This window comes from Saccopteryx leptura, chromosome 2, assembly GCF_036850995.1.
Source record: "Saccopteryx leptura isolate mSacLep1 chromosome 2, mSacLep1_pri_phased_curated, whole genome shotgun sequence".
In the NCBI taxonomy this organism is placed as follows: Eukaryota; Metazoa; Chordata; class Mammalia; order Chiroptera; family Emballonuridae; genus Saccopteryx; species Saccopteryx leptura.
In genome coordinates this window covers 90,250,999-90,273,114 of record NC_089504.1, presented here as the reverse complement: position 1 = coordinate 90,273,114, position 22,116 = coordinate 90,250,999, and the positions used below count along the sequence as shown (strand labels likewise).

Below are 22,116 nucleotides of genomic sequence, written 5' to 3'. Positions count from 1 at the left end.
ATTTCACCGAGGTTGTCCAAATTTTTGCATATTGTTCTACATAGTATTTTCTCACAATCCTTTGTATTTCTGTGGTATCAGTTGTTACTTCTCTCTATCATTTCTGATTTTATTTATTTAGGTCCTCTCCCTTTTTTTCTTGATGGATCTGTTTAAAGGTTTATCAATCTTGTTTACCTTTTCAAAGAACCAGCTCTTGGTTTGGTTGATCTTTTATATATATATATATATTTATATATATATATATAAATATATATATATATATAAATATATATATATATAATATTATATATATATTGGCCTCCGTGTCTTTTATTTCTGCTCTGATCTTTATTATTTTCTTCCTTCTACTTCCTCTGGGCTTTGCTTGTTGTTTCTTTTCTAGTTTTTTTTAGGTGTAGGGTTAGATTTTTTTTTTTTTTTATGGAACGCTTCACGAATTTGCGTGTCATCCTTGCGCAGGGGCCGTGCTAATCTTCTCTGTATCATTCCAATTTTAGTATATGTGCTGCCAAAGTGAGCACGGGTTAGATTTTTTTATTTGAGATTTTTTTACATCTTGAGGTATGCCTGTAATGCTATGAACTTCCCTCTCAGGACTGCTTTCGCTGTGTCCCATAGATTTGGGGTAGTTGTATGTTCATTTTCATGTGTTTCAAGGACATTTTTTATTTCTTCCTTGATCTTATTGTTAACTAGTTTGTTATTTAATAACATGTTATTTAACTTCCAAGTGTTTGAATATTTCTCAGTTTTTTTATTGTAGTTGATTTCTAGTTTCATGCCATTGTAGTCAGAGAAGATGCTTGATATGATTGCAATCAGCTAAAATTTATAGAGACTTGTTTTGTGTCTTAACATGTGGTCTATTCGAGAGAATGTGTGATGGGAACATGAAAAGAATGTATATTCTGCTGCTTTGGAATGAAATGTTCTGAAGATATCAATTAAATCCAGTTGATTTAATATGTCATTTATGGCCACTGTTTCATTGTTGATTTTCTTTCTAAAAGATCTGCCCATTGATGTAAGTAGGGTGTTACAATTCCCTATTATTACAGTATTGCTGTTAACCTCACCCTTATGTCCATCATATTCTGCTTTATATATTTAGGTGTTTCTATATTGAATGCATAAGTATTTACAATAATTATATCCCCTTTCTTGGATTGTTCCCTCTATCATTATGTAGTGACCTTCTTTGTTCCTTACTATATAGCCTTTGTTTTAAAGACTATGTTGTCAGATATAAATAAGTATTGCTACCCTAGTTTTTTTTTTTTCTTTCCATTTTCATGAAATATTTTTTCCATCCCTTCACTTTCAGTCTATGTGTGTCTTTTGTTCTGAGGGATATCTCTTGTAGACCTCATGTATATGAGTCATATTGTCTTTTTCATTCAGCTATCTTATGTCTTTTGATTGCTGCATTTAATTTATTTACTTTTAAGGTTATTATTGATATGCACTTATTATTTTATCCTTTAAACTTACTATCATCTCTATATATCTTTTTTCTTTCCTCTTCTAATAGCAGACCCTTCAACATTTCTTGCAATACAGGATTAGTGGTAATAAACTACTTTACCTTTCTTTCTTTCTTTCTTTCTTTCTTTCTTTCTTTCTTTCTTTCTTTCTTTCTTTCTTTTTTTGTCTGGGAAGCTCTTTATTTCTCCTTCAATTTTAAATGATAGCTTTGCTGGATGGAATAGTCTTGGTAGTATGTTCTTGTTTTACATAACTTTGAATATTTCTTGCCAATTCATCTGGCCTAAAATATTTCTCTTTAGAAATCAGATGTTAGCCTTATGGGAGATCATTTGTAGATAATTAATTACTTGTCTTTTGCTGCTTTTAGTATTCTTTCTTTGTCCTTTAACTTTGTATTTTAATTATGATGTGTTTTGGTATAGGTCTCTTTGGGTTTATCTTTATGTGTATGTGTGTGTGTGTGTGTGACAGAGACAGAGAAAGGGACAGGTAGGAAGGGACAAAAAGGAAGGGAGAGGGATGAGAGGGATCAATTCTTTTTTGCAGCTCCTTAGTTGTTCATTGATTGCCTTATCATATGTGCCTTGATGGGGGGGTACTACAGTAGAATGAGTGATCCCTTGCTCAAACTAGTGACCGTGGGCTCAAGTGGTGACCTTGGACTTCAAGCCAACAACCTTTGGGCTTAAGCCAGTGACCACTGGGTCATGTCTATGATACTATGCTCAAGCCAGTGACCCCATGCTCAAGCTGGTGAGCCTGTGCTCAAGTCAGATGAGCCCACATTGAATCTGATGACCTTGGGGTTTCAAACCTCAGTTCTCCACATCCCAGTCTGATGTTCTATCAACTGCACCGCTGCCTAGTCAGGCTGGGTTCACCTTTAATGGAACTCTCTGTGCTTCTTGAACTTTTGTGACATTTTTCTTCATCAATTTAGCAATGTTTTTGGCTGTTATTTTTTTCAAACAAGTTCTCTAGAGTTTCCTCAGCCCTCTTGTACCTCTCTTCTTTTTGCTGCTCTGCTTCCATTCTTAACCTTTGTATTGTCCTCTAAATCACTGATTTGATTCTCTGCTTCGTCCAGCCCACTGTTGATTCCTTCTAGTGTGGTCCTCATTTTAGATATTGTGCCTGCCATTTCTGAGTGGGGTTCTTTTTAATGGTTTCAGTGTCCTTTTTAATGCTTACTGTCTCTTAAGTTCTCACTGTGATCATCCATTCTTACACTAAGATTTTTGAGTATCCTAATAAACATTATTTTAAACTCTGCATCTGATAGTTTAGTTGCTTTCGTTATATTTCATTATTTTTCTGGGAATTTATCATGTTGATTCTTTTGGGAAGTATTTCTTTGTCGCCCATTTTGTCTGGGCATTAGGTAACTCTGCTCTAATTCCTGAATTTGTTGTGATGTCTTTATCAGAAAGATGGGCTTAATGGTACTAACTTTCCGCCACCTGAACAGTTCTAGAAATGTTTCTTGAGAGTTATATTTGTTCTCCTGTTGTAGGTGAGTGGATGCTGTTGGCCCTTTTGTGGGTGTAGTTAACCTTTCAGGCTGAATGGCTTTAAGGGTCAACCTTGATCATGTGTATTAGATGCTGTGCAATGTCTGTCCTCTCAGGCATAGTTATTCTTAGCCAGGTCTGGTGCTTGCTGGAATCCTCTATTGGGTGTGCCAATGTGTAGCTAGTTGAGTCTTGTGTTGATTTGGCTTTCTACCCACTACCAGTTGTGTTGGTTCTGGGTCCTCTTTTGTGGAGTTCAGGTATGGGTTGATGTCAGATGTGATTTGTAACCCACCATGGGCTACCTGTCTGAAGCTATCACTCTGTTCACTGTTTGTATCTGAGTTTTCTGTATTTGAGTGTAGCTGGGAGGGACCATCCTGTGTATAAGGATTGACTTTTATTTGGTTAGAGCTGACAGCAGTGTTGTAAAAGGGCCCAAGTTCTTTACAATTCACCTCCACTTTTCAGCTTCTTCACCTCTTGCAGCTGCCTGGTCTTGCCACAGAGACTTCTTTAGAAAGACTGTAGTGTGGCCTCAGGCTGGCCTCACCCAACCAACCCTTCCACAGGTTGCAAGCTTGCTGGGTTAGGGCGCTGAGGTCATGAGAACAGGGTTACTAGTATCTCCTACTTGGGAGTTCTCTAGGTCAGGAGTTCAGTATGGGGAAATTTTCCCCTAGTCCAGAGCTTAATCCCTCAGCCACTGGTGAATACTCCAATTCTGCTTTTCCCTAGAGAGGTGAGCAGCAGGTTCAGGATGGATAGGCCTACTGTCCCCTCTGCAGAAATTGTTTGAGCTGAGGAGCACCTGGCCTCAGGGAGGAAGATTAAGAGAGTCTCCTCTAGTGCTGATTGTGACCTTCCCCCCAGATGGTGGTTAAGCCCCTGATCCAGTCCCAACAGTAGGCTCTAAGGTCCTGACACTTTGAATGTCTGAGATCTAAGCCTCTCTCTCTTCCCCTTGTGGAACTTAGCTCAGTGGGGTAGGATACCTGGGACTTGTTCTGGCTGACTTTGAGACTCTATCTTGTATAATGCTTGCAAGGTGTTGTGCAGGTGCTGACTACAGATAGTGCAATTTTCCTCAGCTGGGTTTGAAGCCTTCCAAGCTTCCCCTTTTGATAATGTTCTTTGGGTCTTCCTGTAGATGTTGTCTGTAGCTGGGCACTAGATGTGTTGGTTCTGGGCCTCTTAGGAGGGAACGTGGTGCACACCAGTATAAGACACTGCCCATGATTGGGCCTCAGCAACCTTTTTGGAACTATAAGCAATCCACAGTTTGTGGCTGCCTCTGCTGGGCTTAGTTGCACATGGAATGACCAAGCTGAACACCTAGGCTGGCTTTTACCAGCCCCAGGCCTGGGGGCAAGTCAGCAAAAGACCTAAGGTTCCCTGAGACTGCCTTCTTTCCTCTGTATTCTGGCTCCTTAGAGGTAATCAAACATCAGGAAATGTGGTGGGTATGGTTTCTGCCACATGGCACCACGTGCTGGTCTGTGCTGAGTTCTTTCACAGATCTCAGTAGGTTGCAGCCACTAGGAGTCCAGTAGATGTGTCCTCTGAAATCCAGATATTTGGTCTGCCCACAGCCTGGGAAGTTCTACTGAATTTCCCAAGGGGCAGAAGTACCAGTCATATTCTAAAGAAAATGGAGGAAAAAGCACCAAGCTCAGTGCCAGACAACTGAGTCACTATCACCCCCTGAGTCTTTTCATTTCCCCGCTTCCTGGCCAAGGCTGCTTACTTCTCAGCAAGGCCCAGTCTCGGGTGGGGCTAGAGAAATTCCCAAGGGTGGGATCATTGCTTTTCCCCCAGCTGATACTGCACATAGGGGATTACTCCACTCAAGAAAGATGGCAACAGCAGTGTTAGAGAATGACTTAGGGCCCTGGCCTGTGGCTCATTGGTAGAACATCGGCCAGCCATATAGATGTCCAGGGTTCAATTCCTGGTCCAGGCACACAGGAGAAGAATCCATCTACTTTTTTATCCTCCTCCTTTTTCTCTCTGTCTCTCTCTTTTTCTCCTGCAACCATGGCTCAGTTGGAGCAAGTTGGACTGGGATGCTGAGGATAGCTCCATGGCTTCACCTCAGGTACTAAAATAGCTCAGTTGCCAAGCAATGGAGCAACAGCCCAGATGGCAGAGCATCGTCCAATAGGGATACTACCAGGTGGATGCTGGTCGTGATGCAGGCGGGAGTCTGTCTCTCTGCCTCCTCACTTTTCACTTAAGAAAAAAGCAAAAAGAAAGAGAATGACTCAGAACAGGGGTTCCAGTGGCTGTCCTACATTGTATCTCACCTAGGGCCACCAAATTCACACTCTCCTCAGATGACTCTAGTCCTCTCAGTCCTCCCTCCACCAGAGCCCCGGGTAAGTAGCCGTGAACAAGATTTTCTTTGTAAGAGGTGCCTGCATCTCTGAGATCTCTGTTCTCTATTTCTCTGATGAAATCTCACCTCTTTTCTCTGCCAAATGCTTGGGCACCTGTTCTACATTCTGGTGCTCTAGGCTGAGGTGCCCATCCTGGGGCTGAAGACATACACCTCTCAGGGAAAACCTCCCCGCTGTCCCTCTGGATACTCTGCCTTCAATCGCTTCTGCGAACAGAAGCAGCCCTTTTCTTGTCTCCACCCTTCTACCAATCTCAATGTGGCTTCTTTGAATCCTTGGTTCTAGACTCTTCATTGAATCCTGAGTTGGTTTTTCAGGATTATTGTTCTTAAATTTAGTTATAACTACAGTGTGGTCATTGGAGGAGGTGACTGGTCCATCTGTCTACTTCATCCCCATCATGGATCTTAACTTTCATATATAACTTTTGATTGAATGAAAGAAGTCACATGTTATATTCCTTGCTGCCATATTCTCTCCATCTCTGATTTCTGACAAGAATCATTTGTGTTGTTTTGGAAGAACAAGGAAGTTGTTAGCCAAAACCACATGGCTTAATCACACTCTGTTCTGATTTAATAATAATACAAAGCTGATTGTCCTGTCCAGTTCATTTTTAAAGGTGTTATCAGCTTTACTAAAATTGTGTCTTATAATTTAAAATAATACTAGTACCAAGAAACATAAAGATATTGTACACATTCTCATTTTAAAAAATAAAACTGGTTATAAAATCATAAGTATCTGAAATTTAATATCTCAAAAGAACTGGTGTGGTCCAGTTCATTCTCTTAATTTATACTTAAAGAGAGCTGATTTATTCAAAAGTCATGTATTACCTTCTTATGATATGCTAGGCCCTGTTGTGGGTTTTAGAGGTACAGAAATGAATGCAGTATTATTTTTCCCTTTAAGAAACATTTAGAGTTGTAGGTAAGGCATGTAAGTTAACATTAATCCATTGCAATGAGATTTCCACTTTAATAAGAAACACTAAAAGAAGCGCTGCTGGAGATTTCACCATAGTAAGTCACCTGGAATCAGTTGTGCTTCTTCACATCCCAGTCCATTCTAACAGGATGAAAAGGGATCCAGGCTTTGTAGCAGAGGAGAAGCAAAGCAACCCATCCTGTCCAGTATTTGAAAGACAGTATCTTCATAGTCAATTTCTAGGGTATAAGCTCAGCACCTTTGTTTTCTATAATGTAAAAGATATTTTTATTCAATGAACTATTTGTCAACTGAATATGGACACTCTGAAATACCTGGTATACTTATTAAATGTTACAAATTCATTTCTAATTTTTAAAAAGTATTTTTTTCTGCTTTATTTTATCAGTTCATTGTAATTTTGAGATAAAAGATTGACTAAAAACACCATTTTGAATTGTCAAACTTGAGAGTTGAGTCCAATGTTCAATTTGGTATTTCATTAATACATGCATATTACTGCATAAAGCAAAGCAGTATATACTTAAAATAACATTAGGGTTTTGATAAAACATTATTACTAAAGCATTAAAAAATTTAAAAATTGCATAAATTTTTCTAATCTTGGTCTCTCTATCTAGCATCAATCTACTGTCTATTTTTTAGCTAAAGAGGTAAAACAAAAAGAAACAGAATGTATGCCACATATCTTACATTTTGACTGATGTGAAAACACCTGTTCCCTTCATGTCTATGAGGACTGAATCCTAATCCTACCTGACAAGGCTATGTTCGTGGGTTATGAGATTTTTCTCTTAGGTCTCCACAGTCAACTCAGAATAACAGTCAGTCTTGCTGCCAAGGGTGATAAAGCAGAACTGGATAGTGTGGGCGGCAAGAAGTCAGGAATCAAACAGTATTCATATGATTGGCCCATAGAACTAGCTTATCTTTCTGAAGGGGAAAAGTGACTGAAATGTAGTGGAATGCCCCAGGTTACATTTGGTTTTATTGCTTTCACATTTATGTCCAGCAGTGAAACAAGGATTCCTTCCTTCTGCTTTACTTTTCTTAATTTTTTTTTTTTTTTTTTTTTTTTTTTTTAGTCCCAGGGGAATTGGCCCTTGGCCTAATGGTGAAACATTATCTATTCTCCAACAGTGATTTTCCTTCCAATATTCTTTATGTTGACTTTTTAGACTCTAATTCATGTCATTTTTCTAAGTCTGTCAAAAAAATCATTGTCTGAGAACTGTGTTAAGTATAAGAACTAAGTTGTGCTATCAACTTGGAGTGTGAAATCAGGGCACTGATCCCTCAAAGCTGATTTGCACAAGGCAAGTTGGAACAGGACCTGACTCTGGAGGGGCCCAGGTATTCTATTTTCATTGTAAGGTGATAGGCACTGGAAGCAACTCCATTCCCAGAGCATGCTGTCTGTATGGCCATGGGCAGAGTAGTCTCTGAGCCTCATTTTCTCCTTTGTAAATGGGGAAATTCTTGAAGAATGACACTGATAAAAAGTACTAGGCACAATATCAACTCTTATTTGGGTTTGCTCCTGTATTCCTTAAGGTCAAGGGAATACTCAGTTTAATGAATCAGTAAGTCAGTAGAGTTAAAAATGTGCCCTCCTCTAGAGAAAGGCAAAACAAATATACTTTATTTCTTTTCCTTTTTCAAATAATTCTGCATTTGGCTTTTAAGAATTTTTCCTAACATTGAAATTATTTCATCCAAGGGATTTCTTACCTTATCAAATTCATTAAACTAGCTCATTTGAAGCAGATGATAAAAATAGATAGATAGATAGATAGATAGATAGATAGATAGATAGATAGATAGATAAAAAGTAAAATCTAAAATCTGCTTTTTTTTTTTGGGGGGGGGACAAGTTTAAACTCATACTGTTTTTACTTTTTAGCCACTTTTGATGTACAAAATGACAATTTAGTTTCCAAAGGGAAATGACTCAGCTGTTTAAACACTACTTTAAAATTTGTATGCTTGTTTGTCTTTGTTCATTCAGGCTGCCATAACTAAGTGCCATAGACCAGGTGGCTTATAATCAACAAAAGCTTGTTTTTTACAGTTCTGACAGCAGAGAAGTTTAAGGTTATGGTAGCGGCAGTTGTGTGTCTGGTGAGGGTTCACTTCCTTTTTGATGGCCATCATTCTTCTTACTGTAACTTCACAGGCTGAAAGGAGATAGGGAGCTCTGAGGAAATCTTAATTAAAGGACACTAATTCCATTCATGAGGGCTCCAACCTCATAGTTAATTGTCTTCCAAAGGCAAGTCCTCCTAATATAATCATCTTTGTGGGTAGAATTTCAACATATGAAATGATAGTGAGAAAAAGAATTTCCTAAATAGCACTGAAAATAGTTTGTCATTTTCAGTTGCTTCATGCCCCTATCTGAGACTACACCATGTATAGATTTTATAGCATCTATAATCAATTTACCTCAAGCTTCTTTTTCTCTAAAGTGGTGATTGTCAACCTGTGTTCTGCAAGAGGCACACGAGTGTGCCACAAGAATTTTTAAAACATGGCGATATCTCCCTATTTAGTGAAGGGCACAGACCTCTTCCCTTAGATTGTCAAATAAAAAAAATGACAACACCAACACAACAGTAGCATTTGGTATGAATGAATCAAAATTACATAATTTTTTTTGCCAGATAGGCAAAAAATATTTTTTGTTGTTGTTGTACTGCAGAATTTTAGTAAGTAGTTAATGTGTGCTATCAGATAGAAAGGGTTGAAAATCGCCGCTCTGAAGATTTTTACACCAACCACAAAAATGACTTGTTTCTTTATTCTATTTTCTCATATCCACTCCTATTGATATTACTACTTTGGTTCTGGCCCCCAATATCCTTCATGGTTTTTTGAAAAGTTTTCCTAGCTAGTTTCCCTGTCTCTACAATAATCTATTTAAAACGAGAATCTGAACACATCACTCACTGTTTAAAGCTCAGGATTTCTCACTCCTCTAGAATAAAGTCTAAGCTCTGTAACAGAGAATACCATGTACTTAACCTACCTTTTTTCACATCTTATTTCAAACTAGCTAAGAAAATACAGAAATGCTTTGGAGTTTTCCTGTATGTTATGACGATTCTTGCCTCAATATTTTTGCTAAAATTTCCACTCTGGGAAGGTCTCCCTATATCCCTTTTCTTCGTCTGCTCCTACTTAGACTTTAAGGTCAGGCTCACACACCACCATAGGAAGTTTTCCTTGGCATTTTCCTCTGCCATTTATAGATGCTGGAGTCTAAGTTAGGTGCCCCTTTCTATTCTCCAATACCAACACAGTGTACTTCTGTGTAATTTCTGATCTTGACGTTGTTTGACTAATTTTTTTTTTCCCTGTATAAGCTCCTTGTAAGAATTTATCTTTCCATGATGAGCTCCTCAAAGAGCATCTGTACAGACTAGACACTGAATAAATTTGTTGGCTAAATAAAGATGACAATGTGAATGTTCTTGGGAAACCTTCAACCATGTCTTGGATCACATTTAATCATCAGTGGCATACATATGCGTTAGAAAAGATTTCTGTGTGGCTTAGGAGTTGGGATCAGTAGCACTCACTTTCCTTTCTAACTTCAGATTCTTTAGATATTCTCCAAACTCGAGGTATAGATAAGTGAAAGGGTGAGAATACAGGCCTTTCCCTCATAGGCTTCAAAGTTTTAATTATCTGAAACACTACTTATGAATAGTATACACATTGTAAAACTTTTGTATTTATTTCAAATGAGATAATCCCGGCTCATTATTGAAAAGATTATAACATCATAACAGTGAAAATCCATTATAGCCTGGCTCTATCCCTGTCATTCAGATCAATGCCATTTTCAAGCTACAGACATGTGTAAGTCATTTTTCTCTGCTTAGAAGACTGTCAGGAGTTCAAGTACAATTTCAAGAGTAGGTCTGAGCATGGCTGATGATTGGGTTGTTAAATCTCTTTAAGAGAAGTAAATAGGGTATATTTAGAATTAAAGATAAGACATAAAATAAGATGAGGAAGAACAGGTCACATTAAGGAATGTTTAGAAGGCCTGGCAGACCATTAAAATGGATTGATGCAACAACAGAAATTCTCAAGACTTATGAAGAAAAAAAATAGGATAAGGACACAAACTGTATGTGGTGGATGGATAGATATGTGGTAAACAAATACAGTAAAATGTTAATAGTGACATTTACTTATTGGTATATGGGTGCACACTGTAGAAATTCTTTATTTTTATGCTTGAAACTTTCATAATATAATGTTTAAAATTTTTCATGTATACAATAATTTCAGTTATGTAAAAGTACACAGGAAAAACTGAAAGGAAATGGCCTGAATAGGTATTTGAACTAAACAAGTAAATTAAGCATATTTATTATTCTTGGTTTTTATAATTTAAAGACATTTAAAATTAAAGGCAAAATTATTTTAACTATGTTGGTTCAGTAAAGAGCTGTATCAGTTTTGATAAATTACTTAGTCTTAAATTTTCTATACTTCAATTTCCTTTCTAGAAAAATGTGGCTAATACAGTGTGTCCGTAAAATCATGGTGCACTTTTGACCGGTCACAGGAAAGCAACAAAAGATGATAGAAATATGAAATCTGCACCAAATAAAAGGAAAACTCTCCTAGTTTCATACCTATTCAGTGCAGTTCGATGTGGGATCATGCACAGATGTTTTTAGGGTTCCTTAGGTAGCTATCTTGTATAGCCTCTACAGACTCGTCACTGACTGATGGCCTACCAGAACAGGTTTCTCCACCAAACTGCCAGTTTCCTTCAACTGCTTATCCCACTAAGTAATGTTATTCCTATGTGGTGGCATTTCGTTATAAACGCGCTGATATTCACGTTGCACTTTGGTCACGGATTCTAATTTAGCGAGCCACAGAACACACTGCACTTTCCTCTGTATTGTCCACATCTCAACTGGCATGGCCATGGGCTGCTCTTCTGTTTACATGGTGTTATGTCATCATCTGTGCATGTGCACATGCTTCACATCATCCTACAGAAACTGGGAGGGTTTTCCTTTTATTTGGTGCAGATTTCACATTTCTGTCATCTTTTGTTGCTTTCCTGTGACTGGTGTAAGATGCACCATGACTTTACAGACACACTGTAGTACTACCAACTTGCTGATGTTGTCATGAGGATTAAATGTTTTAATGTAGTTAAATCTTGGCTAATATTTTTAAGAAAATTACATTTTAGAAAATAATTATTACACAAGTAGCTCCCCCTCCACCCTTAGTGCCTAGTATTGTGTTTCTTTAGTAGGTGGTACACACTTTAATTCCAGGAACAAACAAGATGAACTGATTTTTTTAATTTTATTTATTTATTTATTTATTTATTTATTTTTATTTATTTATTTTTTTTAATGAGCAGTAGTTTTTTTCTTCAAGCTTGTTAAGGTTTTTGAAGAGATTGGGGAAAAGATTCTGAAGTGGCATCAAAGTTACTATAGAAAGACAGCAGCCCTTGGAGGAAGTAAGAAGTAGTATTAAGTTTTCCACAGAGCACCCTTTGATCCTGCTAGTTTAGAGAACAAAACAGACTTCTGTAGCTGTTAGCCTATTAGTACTCCCTGAGGAGAGAACTTGATCAGGAAAGAGACACTCAATAGAAAAGCAAAGCACGGAGAACAAGGCATCTCTTGAAGTGCAGTGGCTGATTTTTTGTGTTGTCATTGATTTCTTCACCTTGAACGATGGTTAGAGTCTGTGTAAATTCAGCACAGAGCTCTCCAAGCAGTTGTTTATAGCTCCAACTTTCAGACTTTTCATTACAGAGACTCATTTTCTCTTTCTGGGCTACGTTTTCACTGAGGTGATAAATAGTTCCACTGGGGCTAGAGGAGATTATAAGACTATAAATTGTGGTTTAAGTATAAATACTATCTTTTCCTTACCACCCCAATAAAAGGATATGAATGATTCCTTTGATTAATTTACTTCTTTTGAATAAATATGCAAAATACAATCAGGGGTTATCTTTTATGAATACTTTACAGTTATGCCCTTGCTGTAAATCCTGAACCAGGTAGATTCCAAATATAGAAATCACTGTGCCAGGGTAGGGGTTTGCCTAAGCATGCTTACTTGGCTGCAGGGAGTGATATAGCCAGCAGCTGTCTGCCAGGATGAGCAAATGAGAAGAGAATGACACACCCACATGCGTTATAGTGCATGGTTCCATTCTTGCAATAAGCTGGACTCTTGCTGGGAATAATATCATTGTTAGGTTGCATTGCCATCTCCAATTATACCTACTCCAATTATATCTAGCCTAACAGTTCACTTTGTACTATTGTACCAATAGCAACATAAAAATATTTCCTGGCCAAAAAAATCTAAACTGTCATGATTTTCTCCATAATTTTCTGTCATTCTTTTTATTAAGGACAGATATGCTATTTCTTCCATCTCTGTGTACCTGGAAAAAAAGTTATTTAACATGTAGTGAATATTATATAAAGGTACATTGTATGAATGAATAAATGAATGAATGAGAAACAGATTAGTAAATCTGTTATAAGAGCATATTCTAGAAACATGAATTGTTTGATAGTTCAGCCATGATTATTTTACATAATATTTTTGGAATACTGAACTTTGACATCATTTTCTTATAAGCTATTTATAAGATATCTATTTATATACGTTTTTGTGATAAAGACAGAGAGAGACAGAGAGAGGGACAGATAAAGACAGATAGGAAGGGAGAGACATGAGAAGCATTGACTCTTCGCTGTGGCACCTTAGCTGTTCATCGATTACCTTCTCACATGTGCCTTGACCACGGGGCTACAGCAGACCAAGTGACCCCTTGCTCAAGCTAGCAACCCTGGTCTCAAGCTGGTGAGCCTTGCTAAAACCAGATGAGTCCACACTCAAGCAGGTGACCTCAGGTTTCGAGCCTGGGTTCTCTGTGTCTCAGTCTGATGCTCTGTCCAATGTACCACTGCCTGGTCAGGCTCTACCTATATACTTTTTGATGTGACATGTTTCCCAACTCTAAGTTGTAACAAAAACAGAAAAAGAATCATATAAAAATACTTGTAAATGACAATTACACATATTTATACACCACAAATAACAACAGTTAGCATTTTTTCATACTCTATACTTTTTTCTATACATCACACACATATACACACAGATGCACACACACGCACACACACACACAAGAGAATAATGTTTCTAAGGGATGAATCTGCTATGATTCATTCTAACCAGTCCTGTATTGATGAACATTTAGGTCTTTTAAATTTTTTACATCTTTTATAATTAAAAGTAAATATGATTTTAGTCCAATTAGTGCATATATCAAGGATAGATTCACAAAAGTATACTTTCTATGTACTTTTTAGCTTTACAGAGAATATTGGTTATTTTGAGTTTGAGTATTTTAAAAATTCTAATTCTCTTATATCTCATATCTAAATACCAGCGTTAAAAATTTTTAATTCAGTTATTTCAAACACAAAATTTAACCTTGAAAATATTTTAGGAAAAGCATTTATTTTCTTATCTTTGAGTTGTACACTATATTTACCCACATGGTTCTTGCCATTACATGATTATTGCTTTTAGAGTTTGATATATATTAAAAGTCTGAGCCCTAACATCCAAAGTGTCTGTTATATTTCACTTCATCTAGATGACATTTATACTCCCTTCCAGGCTTTGAAAATTGCCATAAAGCAGTAGCCATTTGTAAATAAATAGTTCCAGAACTCTATTGCTATTTAAAATTTGATAGAAGTAAACTAGTAGACCTTTCATATATATGTATTATATATATTGTCTATATATATGTACAAAATGGCAGGAGAAATACAATATGCAGGATTCTGAGATTTATTATTTAGTGTGTGTATGTATGTGTATGTGTGTGTGAGAGAGAGAGAGAGAGAGAGAGAGAGAAGAGAAGAGAAGAGAAGAGAAGAGAAGAGAAGAGAAGAGAAGAGAAGAGAAGAGAAGAGGGGAGGGAATATGTGTATGAATGATGAGAAGATTTAGTTACTTGTCTGTTGAGGCATTTTTCCCCCCGTGGTTCTTCTGTCCAGATGTCTCTTCTTTTTCACTTTGCCAACCTTGTCTACTCTTTGATACCCCTAATCTTCTCTGTCCATCAATCCACAGCATAAGGGTCTTCGTGTTGGTATCTGGACCTCACCACTTATCTATATCTGTTTTCACCTCAGCCTGTGTATTTCCCAGTTCTTACATTCACATTACTGGCCTCAAGTGACAGTAAAATATGATAGTTTGGCAGAAGGTACTTTTCCTTTCTTTTTCCTAACTTCTAATGTTATGACTGTTTCTCTGTTTTTCTCCTTCACTGCCATCCTGTTCTCCAGTCTCCTGGGTTGTTCTCTCATTTCCATCCCAGCGATCTCTAAACCTATGCAACAAACCAACTCAGCAAACCTTGCTAACTGGAGACACCACAGGGGGCTGATGCACATGAGCACATAAGTAGGGTAATGCGCAGCTACAGAAGCAGTGGGGCTCAGAAGGTGGAAACCATCAAGCTCCCCCACAGGCCTCACCAAATGATTATGCTGAACCTTGACCCAGCATACAGTCCCTGCTTTTTCCCTCTGCTTGTTCATAGTTCTGATCATAGCCTCCCATTACTGGTTATTTTGAGCTGAGTCTCCAAGGTCTTCACATTCTCTTTGACTTTTCCTGCCCTTGCATTTAGCTGCCCTGCCTAACCTGCCTCTCCCAGTCTCTCTGATCTCTCATTTTTCTTCATCTCCTTTCTCCTCTGCTCTCTCACCTATTCAGTGACTCTCACAGCAGTTCAACCCACTGAAGATTAAAGAATAAGGATTATAATTAGAGCATAGGGGTCCATTGTACCCTTTGGTAAAGGAGGCACTGATTTCTGGAGGACAATAGATCTTGTCAGATTCAACTTAGTATTTTTAAAACATTTTCTTCACTTGGGAGAAGCTTTGGGTATTCTATAAAAAGTGTCCGCACCTCTCTCTCCATTACCTCAGATTTTTCTTGGTTCTCTCTGCTGCCATTTAAAACTTTATTTACTATCATTGTATCTCCTTTTCTCTCACATCAGAAATTATTTTCCCTCTTTTTTATTTTAAATTAAATAAGGGCAGAGGAGGCAGAGAGACTCCCCCATGTGACTTGACCAGGATCTACTAGGCAAGCCCCCTATGGGGGGATACTCTGCCCATCTGAGGACTTGATCCATTTCTCATCAACCCAACTATTTTTTTTCTTTTTTTAATTTTTTTTATTTTATTTATTCATTTTAGAGAGGAGAGAGAGATGGAGAGACAGACAGAGAGAGAGAGAGAGAGAGAGAGAGACAGGGGGGAGGAGCAGGAAGCATCAACTCCCATATGTGCCTTGACCAGGCAAGCCCAGGGTTTCAAACTGGCGACCTCAGCATTTCCAGGTCAACACTTTATCCACTGTGCCACCACAGGTCAGGCAACCCAACTATTTTTAATGCCTGAAATGAGGCCATAGAGACCTCCTCAGTGCCCAGGGCCAAGGTGCTGGAGCCAATTGAGCCATGGCTGCGAGATGGGGGAGAAAGAGATAAAGAAAGGGAGGGAGTGGAAAAGCAGATGGTCACTTCTTTTGGGTGCCTTGATGAGGAATCAAATCTGGGACATCCACAGGCCAGGCTGATGCTCTACCACTGAGAAAACTGGAAAGGGTCATTTTTCCTCTTCTTACCCAGATGTTTTAGATAGATGTTATGTTCATAATTACACTTTGGTTCTTTATTGCAGGGTCACCATTAAACACCATCTTTAGATTGTCCTCATTGCTACATTGTACCTGCTAAGGTCAATCCCACCACAATCTTTCGACATGTCTTTAGTGCTCAAAACTAACCCAAATTACATGCAGAGAGTTTAGACAGATTCTGTGACATAGCCCTTAATGTATGGTCATTTTTTTTTTTTTGCTATTACAGTTGCATTATACCAAAAATAATAAGTAATGGAGTGGCATCATTAAGAATTTCAACTTTAGAATCAGACAAATCTAATTTAATTATAAGATCCACCATTTAAAATCAGCTTGATTTGTAAAATCCTATATAACTACTCAGAGTTTGAATTTTTGCATTGATAAAATGAATGTAATAACAGCACCAATCATATAGGCTTATTATGGTCTTTCAAGTGCTATAAACAAAGAACTTATCACATTGCCTAGAACATAAAAAGTGCTTCAGAAATTATTATCATCTTCATTTCTATTCAAATTTGTAAGATGTAGTTTTGTAATGGTAAGTGGCAATTGTAGGGCAAAGTAATCTATAAATTCATTTCTACTAAATGTTAAAATCTAAGTAAATTTTATTTTCTCAGATCCACCTCTTTTATGATAATTCTGGTTTTTTTTAATATATCTATATAAGTGATAGAAACAATCAAAACAACAAAAAATAATATTTACATCCTGAAAACAGAAGCCACTGTACTTGCGTCCATTCAGAGTTTATATTCTACAGATTGGAGATATTGGGAGACCTCTAAGTATGGACTTTATTACTACCACATGGACTAGTGGAGCCTCACCTGTAAAAGACAGAAAATAGTCAAACAAGAATCACGAAGTTTAGGAGAATCTAGGGAATGCTGTGCTAAAAAAGAGGAGGAATATAGCCATAAAAATAGAGCACTAATTTTACTTCAGGCATGGCATTTTCATTTCTGGTTCTCCTCCAAGGTAAAGCTCCCTAATTCTGCCAGATTCTGCTTGCATAAGTTTGTATGTTGCATTTGGCATTGCTCTGTATGCCAGGCGGGTAGCTAATTCCTGTGATCCTCCTTTTCTTTCCTGATATTTCCAAAAGAAAATGTCCCCTTGTGCTCGTTGACCTAACAATGAAGTGGTGGTGAGTAGATAGTACCTCCCAGGGAGTGCTTCACAGGCACAGTATTTTAATGTGATGTTCTCTCCATCCAGAGTCTGAGTCACAGCCCATTCTCCATGGCACTCCACCACCTGCCTCCTACAGTGCTTACTCTGAACACCTGAGACACAAAGGCAGCTAGAGCTATTTTAGGGGATAATTTCCTGTGCTGCCACTTAGTTCTACTATATTAAACAGTTTCTCTGCTTCGACTTACAAAATTCTGGAGTATAACGGATTATAGAGAGCACTAATTTCAGCATTTCCCAAGCTGTTGCGAAGTAATATGCCCACCATCCCAGGAGATGGCAAAGTGCACAAAAGAGGAGGAGATTCTGTGGTCAAACAATTTAGCTAAATGTTGTAAAAAAAGAAATACATTGTTTTTTACAGTATAAGGTTGAATTCTCATAAACTTTACTGTTTAATGAAACTATGAACCTAAAAACAAACAAATAAACAAAAGCATAGAGTAGGTAGCACTGCTTGGCTTCCTTTAGCATCTTCTGGTGCATAAACATTATGCAAAATACTTTGGGAAGTATCATAGTGATTCCACCTGTTTATTCTACAGATAAAGTAACAATGCCATTGTCAAGAGAAAAGTCTGCCCTTTACTTTTAATAAAAATCAGGGTCCAGTTTGAAAGCATGAAAAACTCACAACAATCGGCAAATGTAGACATCCTAACTTCCTGTTTGACATTATAATAGCTGGCACTCATAGCCCTTTTCTGTTCCCGGGACATTTTCTGCCTTCCCTGCACAATGGTACAAACAGCCTCTGTAGCCTGTGCTGTCTCCAGACGTGGATGCCAATTTTTCTTTTGTATCCATGATAGAAAATACCAGCCCAAAACTTGTTATTGCCTGGTTTTCAGTCTAATCACCTTCACCACTTCTCACATGCACATCTTATTCAGTGTGAACGCTAATAGTATCACACCGATAGTGACATGGCCATTTCATTTTTTGATTTGTTGCTTTAGTTGTTCATTTAAAATGGATATAACTGCACTGTGCCTTTCCTTATAGTTCACAATAATAGTCTTTGCACTATTTAGAAATTAGTTATTTTTTATTACAAAGTAGATCTTTGCTATGTGTTTAGGAATCTAGACATGAATAATATTTGATAGAAAAGATGAGTGACAGTTCAGATTAGGAAGAATAAATACTTTCTTATCTCAGACATAAGAAGTCATTATGGTTAGAGGGAAAAAAAATATATATATATATATTAAAGTCTATTTCTTTTTCTTTATTTTTTTGACAGAGACAGAGAGTCAGAGAGAGGGACAGACAGACAGGAAGGGAGAGAGATGAGAAGCATCAATTCTTCATTGCAGCACCTTAGTTGTTCATTGATTGCTTTCTCATATGTACCTTGACTGGGGAGCTACAGCAGAGTGAGTGACCCATTGCTCAAGCCAGTGACCTAAGAGTTCAAGCCAGCGACCTTTGGGCTCAATTCAGCGACCACGGGGTCATGTTTATTATCCCACCCTGAAACCTGTTACCCTGCGCTCAAGGTGGTGAGCCTGTTCTCAAACTGGCAACCTCTGAGTTTTGAACCTGGGTCCTCTGCATCCCAGTCCGACACTCTCTCCACTGTGCCACTGTCTGGTCAGGCTAATGTCTATTTCTGTTTGTATAAGCCAAATTTCTCCAGGCTTATGGTTAGAGGGAAAAATATATGTTAAAATGCATTTGCCCTATTGCTCCTAAAACAGCAAAATAAAAGATTGCCAATGCATATTAAGCATCACAACCCTCCCTGTGCTGCAGATGCAGAGGTCTGTCTTTTTCCAGTGTGGAACATTTCTTACTACTGCCATCAACAGTCAGTGGCATTGTTTATTTTGTTCTTAAGATTCCACATTCAAGTGAAATCATATGGTATTTGTCTTTCTCTGTCTGACTTATTTTACTTAGCATAATATAAACAAACAAGTCAGAAACAGACTGATAGATACAGAAAACAATAGATACATAGATACTGAGCATTGCCAGAAGGAAGGGAGTTGGAGAAGTACAAATGGGTATTTAAAAAGTAGTCATGGGGATGTAAAGTACAATCTAGGTAAATATAGTCAATGGTATTGTAATACCTATGTATGGTGCCAGGTCCAGGTAGGTACTTGAATTATCAGGGGTATCACTTTGTAATTTATATAATTGTCTAACTACTATGCTGTACACTTGAAACTAATATAAAATAATATTGAATGTTCACTTAGTTGTGTCACTGATTGTTTATCATGTGTGCCCTGACTGGCACTTGAACCAGCCAAGCTCACGGCCCCAAGAATGAGCTGGTGACCTAATATTGAATGTTAACCCCTCGCCAAACAGTCAGTGTGCTTTCCAGATCATCACAGAAGGGAAAGGAAAAATCCTTCATACTACACACACAAGCACACACCACGTTACATGCACATTAAACCAACCTATCATGAGGGGAAAAAAGAAAATCTTGTTAGTAATGTGATATTTTGAAACTGTCAAAGAGATTTCACTCCCCCTTTTTTTTGGCAATCTAATAAAATAATATGCTCTTATTTTCTGTTCTCTCTCTCACTCTTCTCTCCCTGCCTTCCTTCCTTGCCCCTCCCTCCCTTCCCTCTTGTTCCCTGAATCCCTTATTGTACCTCTCTGAGTCATTTTTTTTTATCTCCTACCCATCACATTTTCCTCCTTCTGTCAATATGTTTATCTCCTTAGCTATGTTCCTTCTCCTCTGTCAGTGTGTATACTATCTCTTTCTCAGTCTCTACCTTTCTCCCTCCTTGTTCTAGTCCCTCACCTAACACCAAACTCCTAACATTGGTTGGGCAGTAGTCTTTAGAGCCCCAGGTATGGGGCAAATAATAATGATAACAAGCAATTATCAGTGACCATCAAGATTCTGATTAGGGGCAAGGCCATTATCTTTGTTCCAGCTCAGTTATTGTTAAGTTTGATTAAACCCTGGAGGTGGAGACCCTGGCCCAAAAGAGGGTTTGTATATTCAAATTCTTAGAAGTACTCTAACTCTTCAACTGACTTGGCTATTTTATAAGTAGCTCTCATAATTTTGGTCCTTGGACCATGGAGTTCCCAAGATAATTTTAGGGCTGCTGAGTGAAAAGTACTTTTTCATTGAAACTAAGATACTTTTTTGCTTTTCCACTGTATTGATACTTATGGTGATGGTACAAAGTCATAGGTAAAATGTTAGAGTCTTAACACAGTTGAAGTTGGTAATACCAAATTGTTACCAATAGTTATTATATATTTTTACCACTATATCTGTAGTTTTTAAAAAAGCTAGTTTAACTAAAAGTGTCCTTGATGAAGTAGTATAGATTTTTATTTTTATAATCCTATAAATAAACATCTGATGAACATTCTGTGTGATGAAATGTGAAGTGTGCACACATAACTTTTGCTGCAAGCTGAAGGATGATGTCTCAAGATAAAGTATTTGTGTGATGGGAGAGTTGAATGCTGAACTGACCACTTCTTTTATGTTAATAAACTAAACACTACTTAATTATACACTTTTATTAGGGTGGATTTTATGATGTATGAATTATATCTTAATAAAATTGTTATTAAAATAGTGACTTAACACAATAACTGTTTATTTGAACATGATTCTATATTTCAGGCTGAGTTCACTGGGCAGTTCTGCCTCTCTGACCTAAGGTCTTCCTGTAGCTGCTGACATCTGGAAGTGAATAGGGTTCAATAACCCAAGATGGCTTCACTGTCATTACTGGTAGCCAGAGCTGGTCCTCTGCTAAGGCATCTCTTCTTTTCTCCAAGTGGTCTTTCATCCACCATTACACTAGAGAGGATTCCTTGCATGGCATTACATGGCAGCAACTGGAAGCTGCAAGGCCCTTGAGGCTTAAACTAAGAAGTCCCAGCCTGTCACCTCCAGTATATTTTTTAATTTTTTTACTACAGTTGACATACAATATTATATTAGTTTCAGCTGTACACCCCAGTGATTAGACATTATATAACCTACTAAGTGTTAATTTCTATATATTTTTTATACATCTGACATCACATAGTTTTTAGAATATTATTATTATTATTATTATTATTATTAAGGGAGGCAGAGAGACAAACTTCCGCATGCACCATGACTTGCATCTACCTGGCAAGCCCCCTATGGGGTGATGCTCTGCCCATTTGAGGTGATTGCTTCATTGCTCGGAAACCAAGCTATTTTTAGCACCTGAGGCAACAACCCATGCTATCCTCAGTGCCCATTGCCAACTTGCTCAAATGAGCCATGGCTGCTGGATGGAGGTAGAGAAAGAAAGATGGGGTAGTGGGGGAGAAGCAGATGGTTGCTTCTCCTGTGTGCCCTGACTGGGAATCAAACCCAGTATTTCCACATGCCAGGCTGATGCTCTACTACTGAGCCAAATGGCCAGGGCCTAAATATTATTGAGCATATTTCTTATGATGTAGTTTACATCACCATGACTATTCTGTAACAACCAATTTGTACTTCTTAAACCCATCACATTTTCTCCCAAACTCCCAGTCCCCCTCCCATCTGGCAGCCATCAAAATATTCTGTATATGAGTCTATTTCTGTTCACTTGTTCATTTATTTATTTTTTAGATTATATTGTTGATATACATGTATTTATTGCCATTTTATTGTTTGTAAATATTGTTTTTTCTTAAAGAAGACGCTGTAACATTTCATGAAATACTAGTTTGGTAGGGATGAACTACTTCAGCTTTATCTAGTCTGGTAAGATCTTTATAAAACACTTGATTCTAAAAGATAGTTTGGCTGGTTAGAGTAATCTTGGTTGCAGGGCCTT

General features: G+C 37.7%; 1 non-coding gene across 1 annotated transcript; it reads right to left on the bottom strand.

Annotated features, from left to right (window-relative positions):
* Positions 1–417: 417 nt before the first annotated feature.
* On the bottom strand, positions 418–524 carry LOC136396460 (U6 spliceosomal RNA). The gene has a single exon (XR_010749747.1). It is a non-coding gene; the product is annotated as a U6 spliceosomal RNA (small nuclear RNA).
* Between the last annotated feature and the right edge of the window lie 21,592 nt (positions 525–22,116).